At 42.9% G+C, this 10,419-nt stretch overlaps 1 protein-coding gene across 2 annotated transcripts in view; it reads right to left on the reverse strand.

Moving 5' to 3' along the window:
• Positions 1-10,096, reverse strand: part of PLA2G7 (phospholipase A2 group VII) — a 35,806-nt gene extending 25,710 nt beyond the window's left edge. For both annotated transcript variants that reach the window (XM_007972332.3, XM_007972331.3), the window contains exon 1: positions 9,860-10,096. The gene's annotated coding sequence lies outside the window, so the exon portion shown is untranslated. The remainder of the gene's footprint in view (positions 1-9,859) is intronic.
• Positions 10,097-10,419: the final 323 nt, after the last annotated feature.

Raw genomic sequence — 10,419 nt, forward strand, 5'->3', positions numbered from 1 at the left:
CTGGGATTACAGGCGTGAGCCACCGCATCCAGCCAAAATTTTCTTTGAGAAACATGTAACTGGTCAAACAGATCAATAACTAGTAGGCCAGAAGTCTAGGAACACAGGACCTATGTTTTAAGACTGCAAAGTTTACCAAAACAAGTCAGCAAAGCCAGTGGACTTGTAAGTGGAAACACTGATTTCAGGAAGGCAATTTGGCAAGACTTAAATTGCCCACACCCTTAACTGACCTTTTAATTAAATCCCTGGGATTAGCACAAAAATATCTTATACATAGGAAAATAAAACTCTGAAACCTTGATGGCCTGCAATGTTTATTCCAACTCTGTAAGAGCTAACACATACACATACATATACTTACAATGAAAACCCTACAAATATCAGACGATATAATCAATGGGATTTTTATTCAGTTATTGGCATGATATTCACAAAATTAACTATTTACAATGCAATTTTAATTGAAAAAATATATAAAATTACCATTTAAAACTTCATAGTAAAAAATATATAAAAAGGGGTGATGGACTTACGGGTGTTTTCCCCATTTTTTAGTATAAAATGTTTGTTTACTAATAAATAATTTTTAAAGGACATTTAAAAAGCATTTGTATGATCATGAAGAGTGTTTATGTTTAATATCGAGTAAAATGCCATGTAGAGAATTAAGAAAATTATCCATGATCCCAGATACATGAAAAAGAAGAAGAGGGAGGAGGAGGAGGAAGAGAAAGAAGAAGAACAGGAAGAGGAGGGGGATGAGGAGGAAGAAAAACAAATACAAAAAATAACAAATGTTTGCCAAGTTTATCTTCTTTGGAGAGTTTTGTATAGTTAGAAACTAAAGGTAATTTTTTCAAGCTTTTCCTACTTTTCTCTTGTCCAACATTCTAAATCAATGGGAATGTTCACTTTAAAAATCAATAATTTTCTTCAAATAGTAAGGCCTGAAAATAATTATCTTCAATTTGGCACCTTGACCACTAGATAAAATATCATCCTGGCAATCAAGAAGACTTTCAATGAGCACTCAGATAATACATTCCATTTAAATGGATTCCACCTTTCTGCTCTCTCCCATAGACTTCATTTCTCCCACTGAAACCACAGTTCTCTACCTGTTCTTCAGATCTCAGTTGCAGTCTCCATACACAACCATAACTGCCACAAATCCTTATTTCCCCTATTTGTCACTGTTAAATTCTCATCAGGCATCATTTTCCTTTTCAAAACAAAAGACAAACCAAAACAACAGGTAAAACGTCCAATCTCAAGTCTGGAATCTCCGTGAAGAGCTGACAAATAAACCATCCAAGTAAAACCCAGTCCTGGCAAGAGATTAGGGCAGGCAGGCCTTAACTCTTGTGTTATTGGTAAAGAGTCAGAAAAGAAAATGCTCATTTGTTAAGTATCAGTACTCTCCAAATTCTTCCTGATTGACCTTTGGAATGGGGGCATGTGACAGGCTGAACAATGCACTCCCACCCAAATATCCATATTCTAAACCCCAGAACATGCGAATATGTTACGTTCCATAGCAAAAAAGAATTAAGATGCAGGTGGAATTAATGTTAATCAGTTGACCTTAAACTAGGGAGATTATCATGGATCATCTGGCCCAATGTAATCACAAGAGTCCTTAAAAGTATAAGAGGATGGCAGAAGAAGAGGTCCAAATGATGTGATGTGAGAACTTCACCTACCATGGCAGGCTTTGAAAATGAAGGAAGCCGGCATGAGCTATGACATGTGGATGGCCTCTAGAATCTTGGAAAGGTAAGGAGACCTCTGGAGCCTCAAGAAAGCAATACAGCCTTGCTGACCTCTGAAGTTTCACTCAACCTTTTATTTTAGCCTATTAAGGCCATGTCAGACTTCTGACTTTCAGAACCATGAGATAATAAATTGTGTTGCTTTAAGTGACTAAATTTGCAGAAAATTTTTATAGCAGCAATAGAAAACAAATATGGAGCATATAAAGTAACCGAATGAGACAAAGAGCAAATAATAGCCCAATTCAGTTTCAACTAAAGTCAAAGAAAGTGGCTTAAATACCTCAAAACGGACCCATTATTAGACCAAATGATTGCTGAAGAAGATAAAATCTTCTTTGGATATTTTACAATAGGATGAAGGCTGGAGAATGCAGCTAGAAAATTACAACAGTGTCTCTCATCTAAAGCAGTTTTGCCCCCCAAGAAGACACTTATTAATGTCTGGAGATATTTTTGGTTGCCGCAACCAGGAGGGGCTGCTACTGGCATCTAGTGAGTAGCAGTTAGGGATGCCGTTAAGCATCCTGCAGTGCACAGGACAGCCCTACAACATAGAGGAATCTCAAAATTTCAATAATGCTGAGGTTGAGAAACCCTAATCTAAGAAAATGCTGGGGCAACTCTATTCTTGTTTAATAAGGAAGAAATATTTCATTCTAGGGAGGCAGATGCATGAGAAATAAAAGGAAGAACATTTTGATAATTAAGTAATTTGTGATGTCTACCTCACAGTGTGGAGTTCCCTATCATGAGAACTCAGACACTGCTAAATAACTCCCTGCCAGGGATGCTGAAAAAGGGATGAGTGTGGTTGAACTCTCAGGTCCCATCTTTATCTAAGATATATGATTCTCTTTAAAAGTATCTGCAAAAAATGTCCTACTCAATACTTGCTAATCTGAAACCAAGAAAGAGAAAAGATAGTATCTACTCTATTATTTTCTCTCTACCATATTGGCTAATGGAATCAAAACTTAACCTGGACGTTATCTCAAATGTGTAGCACTCAAGTGACTTCTGCAGAAGTGTCAAAAGCCTCTTATTTTGGGGACAGTAGCCACAACTCTTGCATAATCATTTCACAACCTAAGAAGTAGGGTCAAAAGAGCAAAATAAGAAACAGCTCCCTATTGTGGAAGTAGTTTAATAACACAGCCATTTATAAGTACAAGTACTGTACTGAAAACCTGCAAGTAACATATAATTAGTTGATTCTACTCACAATTTTGGAAATGGGAACTAATCTGCATCCCAAGTGCAAATGTCCAAATGTTTGGTGTTCTATATGGCTTAATGGTCATAAAAGGTAAAAGGTGTCTAAGATCACTGTACAGCTTGCTATTATACTGAAAGTTCCTGATCTTACTCTCAGACTCAGTCCCCCAACCTGCCTGCCTAGATAGGCCAACCTGGCACTGTGACCTCAGCTATTATATTCTCTATAGTCTTACAATGAGTTTAAAGCTTCAGAAGAATGATTTTTCTAGAGTAATTGTGGCTTCTCCTTAAAGGATCAGAGCTCCTTGCATCATGAAAAATGAAAGTCACAATCAACTCCTGCCCTTAAAAAGTGAAACACAGTGAAAGAATAATAAACATATATATACACAAATACATACACCCCATGTATGCAATATTACTCACAATAGTAAGAGTAACTGGATCTGTTGAGTGTTGTATGCACAAATGGCTACATAATGGTCAGGTTAAGGTCATGGGTATACTTCTTGAGAAAACTTACCTGTATCAGAATAATAAAGTGGTTTAGAAATCTAGCTCCAGTTTCTGGCTGCCAAGGTTTGAATCTTGAATCTGCTACTTACTATTTTGGTAGCCGCAGTTAAGTTCTTACCTACTTTCTGCTTTTCTCTCCTCATCTGTCAAAGGGGAACCCTGATAGTGAGGTTGTTATGGGGATGTGAGCCCTTGGAGGAATGCTATTATTATTATCTGAAGTCTACCAATTGCTCCTCAGCCCCAGGAGTCTGTTGTGCAGGTGCAAGCCACAGTGACTGCGGTGTGGAGGAGCCTGAGGCACACCGGAAGCAGGATGTACAAGCAACAGGCACAGATCCTCTCCTGCTAAAGGAACTCAGTGTCCATGTTCTCCAGGAAGATGCAGTATTAAACTGACATATATGCCCCAATACAGAGGAAAATACTAAAAGAAGCTGGAAAAATGATAATGAAGGCCACAGAGGGAAGGAAGTTCTGAGAAGAGCTGTTAGCTCCCTAAAACATCCAGATGCACCAGTGCCCATCCAATAGGCAAGATTAGAAATGAAGTGCTTTCCCCAAACTTTACCCACCCACTTATCTGACGTCATATGTACACACCAAAATGAACAAAATTTGGTAGAAAAATAAGATCGTGTTTGTACGGCAGTTAGCAATAATGATGACTTACTCTGTGACAGGTACCCTTCTAAGTATTTCATATAAATGAAGTCATTTAGTCCTCAGAGTTCTTCAACATACAGATGAGAAAATGAAGACAAAGAGGTTGAATAACATGCCCAAGTTCACAAGGATAGGAAGTAGCTAAACCAGGATCTGAACCTAGACTTTGACTATAAAGTAGGGATTCTTAAGCTCAGCATTATTGACACTTAGGGCTGATAAGTCTCGGTTGTAGGGCTGTCCTGTGCATTGCAGGGTGTTTAGCAGCATCCCTGGCCTCTACCCACTAGATACCAATAGCACACCCCAGTTGTGGCAACTAAATATTACATCTCCAGACATTGCCAAATGTCCCCTGGAGTGGGGCCAGAAATTATCCTCAGCTGAAAACAATTGCTCTCAAGCTGTACATCGTACAGTTCTCCTGTAAACTCTCAGGAACAATCTAACTGGAAAATAGGCCCTGAAAGTAAATTTAACAACACAATGGATTGGCCAAGAAAAATCTAAAGACATCTTCAGTTGCATGACAAAAGTATAACAACGTAGAGAAAGGGAGGCCACTCTCCCACTGCATTCTGCACCAGTTAGACCACATGTTATTGAATTGGTGGGGCTTTAAGGATTTTAAGAAATAAAGGTTCAGGCCAAGGGACAATAACCCAAAAATAACCAGAATGATGAGGGAACAAGGCAGCAAGTCACATGAGGAGCTGTTGAAGGAATGAGGAATGTTTACTTTTAATGGGGAAAACCAAGATGGCATGTGACAGCCACAGTCCTGTGCAAGGGTCCTAAACATGTTCTATGTGGGCCCAGACTGTACAGCTCCATCAACAGGAGCTTTTCAACAATTAGCATTATCTTCTTTATCAGAGGAGCAGTTAAAGTACAGGTCTGGGGACGACCAACAGGGGTACCGGAATATAGATTCCTGCATTAGATGAGGGTGAAAGTGTAACAGACAGGCCGCACTTGATTGCCCTAAACCTGAAGTTAAAAATCAAAAGTCTACAAGGGCCAGACAGGTAATTTAAATGAATCAAACAGGTCCATGCAATAGAATAAGGACTGGCGTGGACTGTGGCAAACTGGATCATCCAAAGAAGGCAACTACCACTCTATTCCAGTTAATTGCTTCCATGTAGGAATGGCAGCTCCATGTCACTAGATCCTCTGATTGTTTCCAAGAAAAGCTGGAAAATTACATTTGTATGTAATTTCCACTGATTTTTAAAGGAGCAACTAATTCAACATTTCTAAACATGAGTGAAACAAATAGATTTCTGGCTTCAAGGAGAGATATAACTTCTCCCTTTAAGATACCCAAACACCCCCACTCCCCAGTCCTAAGAGAAATATGGTGGTAGATATGGCAAGAGATAAATCATACAGATCTCAGAATTACTATCACATTTTGTCTGCAATTCGAATCACCAGACTAGCCACTTCAGGCTGAAATTCAGACACACTGACCAATAAATAATTAAGGGGATCTGGCAAGTTAACATGACCTAGGGACTATTAAGTCATGAGCTGACATTTCCACTGCCCACAATATAAATGAGGAAGGGCTTGGTTTCCTTTAAGCAGGCATATCTCCTTCTAGAAACTTGCACATCAAAGTGAGTCAAGAAAGAGAAACAGAGTTGCCTCGTTGTGGCAGTTGGTTGTCCTGTCTCTGTGAAGAATATCGCTATCCTAGTTGATAAACAACTTTAAAACTTCCTGACTCTCTAAAACTTAGTTATCAACGAGAGAAAATTCAAGAGCTTCTTCTGAGGAATGCTTCACTAAGGGAAACAACCCTACTCAACTCTGGTCCACAGCCTTCTCCAGAAATTCTGCTGCCATACAGATATTTTCAGTTATCTACAAATCTTTGCACTCACAGATATCTGCATGGCCATAGCCAGGACAAAGGCAAATCGGTCCAAAATATTTTTTGCCCATTCCCAGCTTTAATTATTCCATTTTTGAATTTTCATCTGAGCATATTCAACTTTTGAAATTAAGCCAGCTATTATTTTAGCAATAATTTCCCTACATTCTGTGACGACTTGTCTTTATTGGTAACTCCCAGTTAAGAGTTTCCAATTCTCTGAACAGAGAAAAATACTTTTATGTATAATAAATTAGGTTTATTGAAAAGAATATAAGACAACGAAATTTATTAAAACAAATTTTAAAATAAAGCACAGGGAATTCAAAGTAATACGATATTAGCAAATAAAAATGGTAATAATTATTTATTATTATTATACTTTAAGTTCTAGGGTACAATAAAAAATAAAAATAAAAAAATAAAAAATAAAAAATAAAAATAATGGTAATAATGCGTTACACTACACTTCAGGGCATATTCATTTGTTTATTAGCTTTTACAAGTGGACCAGGTATAGCAATGTCATTCCCATTTTGTAGACGGGAAATTTGACACAGAGAAACATTAACTTCCCACTGTAAGTATAAAAAATAGCCTATGCCCATCTACTGCTACCACCCTCCATCAGTAAACTCGCCGCTGTCCTCCTGTCCCCTCTCCTTCCCCTATAATCCACTCTCCACATAGCACCCAGAGTCATCTCTTTATAATGGAAATCGATTATGTCACACCTCTGCTCCAAACTCTCTTTTGGCTTCTCTTTGTACTTAGAGTAAAATACAAATGTTTCCCCTGGCCTATGAGGCTCTTCGTGATCTGGCTCCGGCCCCTAAAGCTCACTCCTCCAACTCTCCTTCTCCCTCACCTAACTCCAGCCACACTGGCCTTTCAACAGTGCCTCCAGCACATCATACCTGTTCCCAGGACCAGGATGTTTAGTGCTTGTGGTTCCCTCTACGGGAATGTCTGCCCATCTTCCTGAGGTTTCATCTCAAGGCCTTCTTGCAGAGAAGTCTCTCCTCACAATCCAATCCAAGAAACTGGGCACCTCCCATATGTCCAACACACACACACACACACACACACACACACACACCCCACTATCCTGCAGCACTCTGCTTGCTTTTCTTCTCACTATATGAATTCACTTTGTTCATCCCTCAATTCTAGAATGTGAGCACAATGAGAGCAGAGAGCATATGTATCTTACTAACTGCTCTGTGCTCAGCACATGGCACTTAGGATCTGATAAAAAATATTTTTTTGAAATGAATAAATGAATACAACTTCTACTAGGAATCAACTAGCCCACTTAATTCAATGAGCATCTACTCTTACAATAGACTGTTTATTTCTCCTCAACTGTCAAGTTTCTTTAACAACAAAAAACCTACATATTTGTATGTATTAGCCTGTTTCTATTAGTGTTATGAGTCACGCCCATAAAATTGAGCAAAATGACAGTAAGGGCACACAATATGTCTAACAGGTGACTGGCGTCATAAAGAAAGGCAGTAAGAACCCAGAATCATATTCTGGAACAATATGATTTTAGAATTAAATGTTCCCCTTCAATTTCTCTTCACTCAGTGCTTTCTCTTCAATGCTTTTATTTTATGGAAATTTCTCAACGTCTTGAGACATCAGTCAGGCTTATTATCATGGATCTTGAAAAAAAAAATTAGGCTTAAGAGGAATCAGAGTGTAAATAATCCAATAACCGCCTTCCTTTCCAGGAAAGAGCCATCTTCTTGGGTATCAGGAAAAGGAAGATAAAGGGGACTCCTAAACTGACCTTCCCAGGTGCTCCCACTCCAGCTGCTCAGGTACCTAGTTAGTACTTTTCTTAATGTTCTGTGCTGACAGAGCTTCAAAGAGGGTGGAAAATCGTATTCATGTGTAAAGGTGAGGGTGAGGGAATGTGTTTAGGCCCATGTATGTTCCTCGAGACAAAAGCGCAAAGGGCACAGAGATGCAATGCAGAGGAAATGAGGACCCAGCTGTGCCAGGCTCTGTTTGAGGGAAAAGTCCTGCAGTGCTAAGCAAGCCCTTCCACACCTCAGAAAGGATTTCTCAACTGTAAAATGAGTGCCCAAACCAGATTCACAACACTCCTAACGCTGCGACTCCTTCAGTCTCGCTGGCTGTACAGGTAGTGACAGACTATGGTGCCAGCCTTGGGTATGAAGGGCGCAGTTCAATGAAGAAAGACATTGAGACATCACCACATGGCCAGCAGCAGCTTCTGCTGCACAAATATCTGGGGAAGGGAAAGCCCTTTCAGTGCCCAAGTGCAAGGAGCTGAAGCAGGCCTGCTGGAAAATGCCAAGGTGGTGGGCTGTCTCACGGCTTTCTGCAGGGCCAGCAGAATTCCTCTCTGAGGGAATCCGCCTGGGTGATGGAAGCTCACCAGTGCCTCGTGACCAGAAGGCCATCTGCTTCTTCTTGATCAGGCCAGTGCTTAATGCTCAGATCTCTGAATTCAATGTAAGCTCAAGGTTTGGTGCTGAGCCTCTTGGGATTGCCAACACCTCAGGGGATACATTTTCCAGCTCCTACCCATATACCAGTCTCCCAGCTCAGCATTCTCATTTGGATCAAAGGAAATTGTGCAAGCCCGATTTGTTAACACATCCTTCCCAAATCTGAATCCGTGTGCCTTTTAAAGGTGGCAAGCTGCCATTTATGAGCCACAGGCACCTCTCCTCCTCCCTCATCACCCCTGCAGCAATCCCAAGAACCACAGGCATGAATAAAAGCCCGAACTTTTCGTTTTCGGTGACAGAAATTTCTCTTACAAGCTCCAAGAGATGAGGAGGAAGACAGTGTTCCCTGTTTTCTGATTTTGCTTAATGTTTTGAAAATGAGCCTCTCCCTTGACTTGGTGAAACAGCTGTGATCTTACCTGGCCGGCAGAAGGATGCTCCAGGCAGAACAAAGAGTGCTTTGTTTTGTTCCTACAGCAGTCACTCATAACTGGGCTCCAAAAGACGCAATACTCCTCAAAGGGAGAGTGAGAGAGAGAGCGGGAGGAGAGAGAGAGGAGGCAGAGTGAGAGGTGTGTAGTGGGGTGTGTGTGTGTATGTGTGTGTGTGTGTGTGTGAGAGAGAGAGAGAGAGAGAGAGAGAGAGAGAGAGAGAGAGAGAGAGATTGTCCCTGTAGGAGATCTACAGATAAGAAAACTCCGGAGCGCGCGTGGTGGCTCAAGCCTGTAATCCCAACACTTTGAGAGGCAGAGGCGGGCGAATCACGAGGTCAGAAGATCGAGACCATCCTGGCTAACACGGCTAAACCCCGTCTCCACTAAAAATACAAAAAAATTAGCCGAGCGTGATAGGGCGCGCCAGTAGTCCCAGCTACTCCGGAGGCTGAGGCAGTAGAATCGCTTGAACCCGGGAGACAGAGATTGCAGTGAGCCGAGATCGCGCCTCTGCACTCCAGCCTGGCGACAAAGTGAGACTCCACCAAAAAAAGAAAAGAAAAGAAAACTCCGTGTGCTCCCTGTTCCCCTGACCTGATTCTCCCCACTAGCTCTGAGCTCTTAGAGTTGTTTCCTTTCCTTTCGGGAAAAGGTTTGGAAGAACTGGTGTCGAATCCGGGCACCCTCCCCCGCTCCCCGCGGGGATCCTAGCGCCGTTTCCGAGGGCTGCAGGGACTGTGAGCCCAGGACCGGCCAGCAGAGCGGGTGCGGCTCAGCTAGCCCACCCCAACCGGTCGCCGCTCCGGGGTCCCGGCCTCCAGCGCGGCGACCGTGCCTTCCTCCCACTCCCGCCTCGCCCCCGGGACCCCTCCTCACCCAGGCGCGGCGCGGAGCCGCTCGCGGGAACCGGGGTCCCTGGGCGCGTTGCACCGCGCACCAACGCGACCCAAGCGCTCCAAACCCGACTGCTTCTCGCTGCCAGCACTGCGAGCCTCTGACCGGCGGCGGTCCCGGTGGCTGCGGGCGGAGCAGCTCCGGCAGGCGGCGGGCGGGTGGGCTGCGCGCCGGCTGTGTCCCGAGTCCGCTCCGCGCGGCCTTTTGTCCCGGACCCTCTCCTCCCCGGGCGATGCTGGAGGAGGTACCGGGGAGGAGCGTGTGTGGCCCCGGCCTCCCACTAGCAGCTGCGGCTCCCGACGCGAGCATGCTCGAGCGCACCCAGCATCCTCCCCAGGGCCAGGGCCCGCACCTGGACCCGCAGTTAACAGCCCGCTGCGGGCAGAGTGCAGCAATGCCTGGGTGGTGCCGTGCTCGCCAACTCCGGGCCGCAGAACTGATGCGAATCAGATTTACTCCCTGCTGAATTCGCCCCACAATCAGTCTGGTTTTGCTTTTTTCCCCATGATCTCTGAATACACTGAATTACTCCGAGCATCTAT

Source organism: Chlorocebus sabaeus, chromosome 17 (genome assembly GCF_047675955.1).
Source record: "Chlorocebus sabaeus isolate Y175 chromosome 17, mChlSab1.0.hap1, whole genome shotgun sequence".
Lineage (NCBI taxonomy): Eukaryota > Metazoa > Chordata > Mammalia > Primates > Cercopithecidae > Chlorocebus > Chlorocebus sabaeus.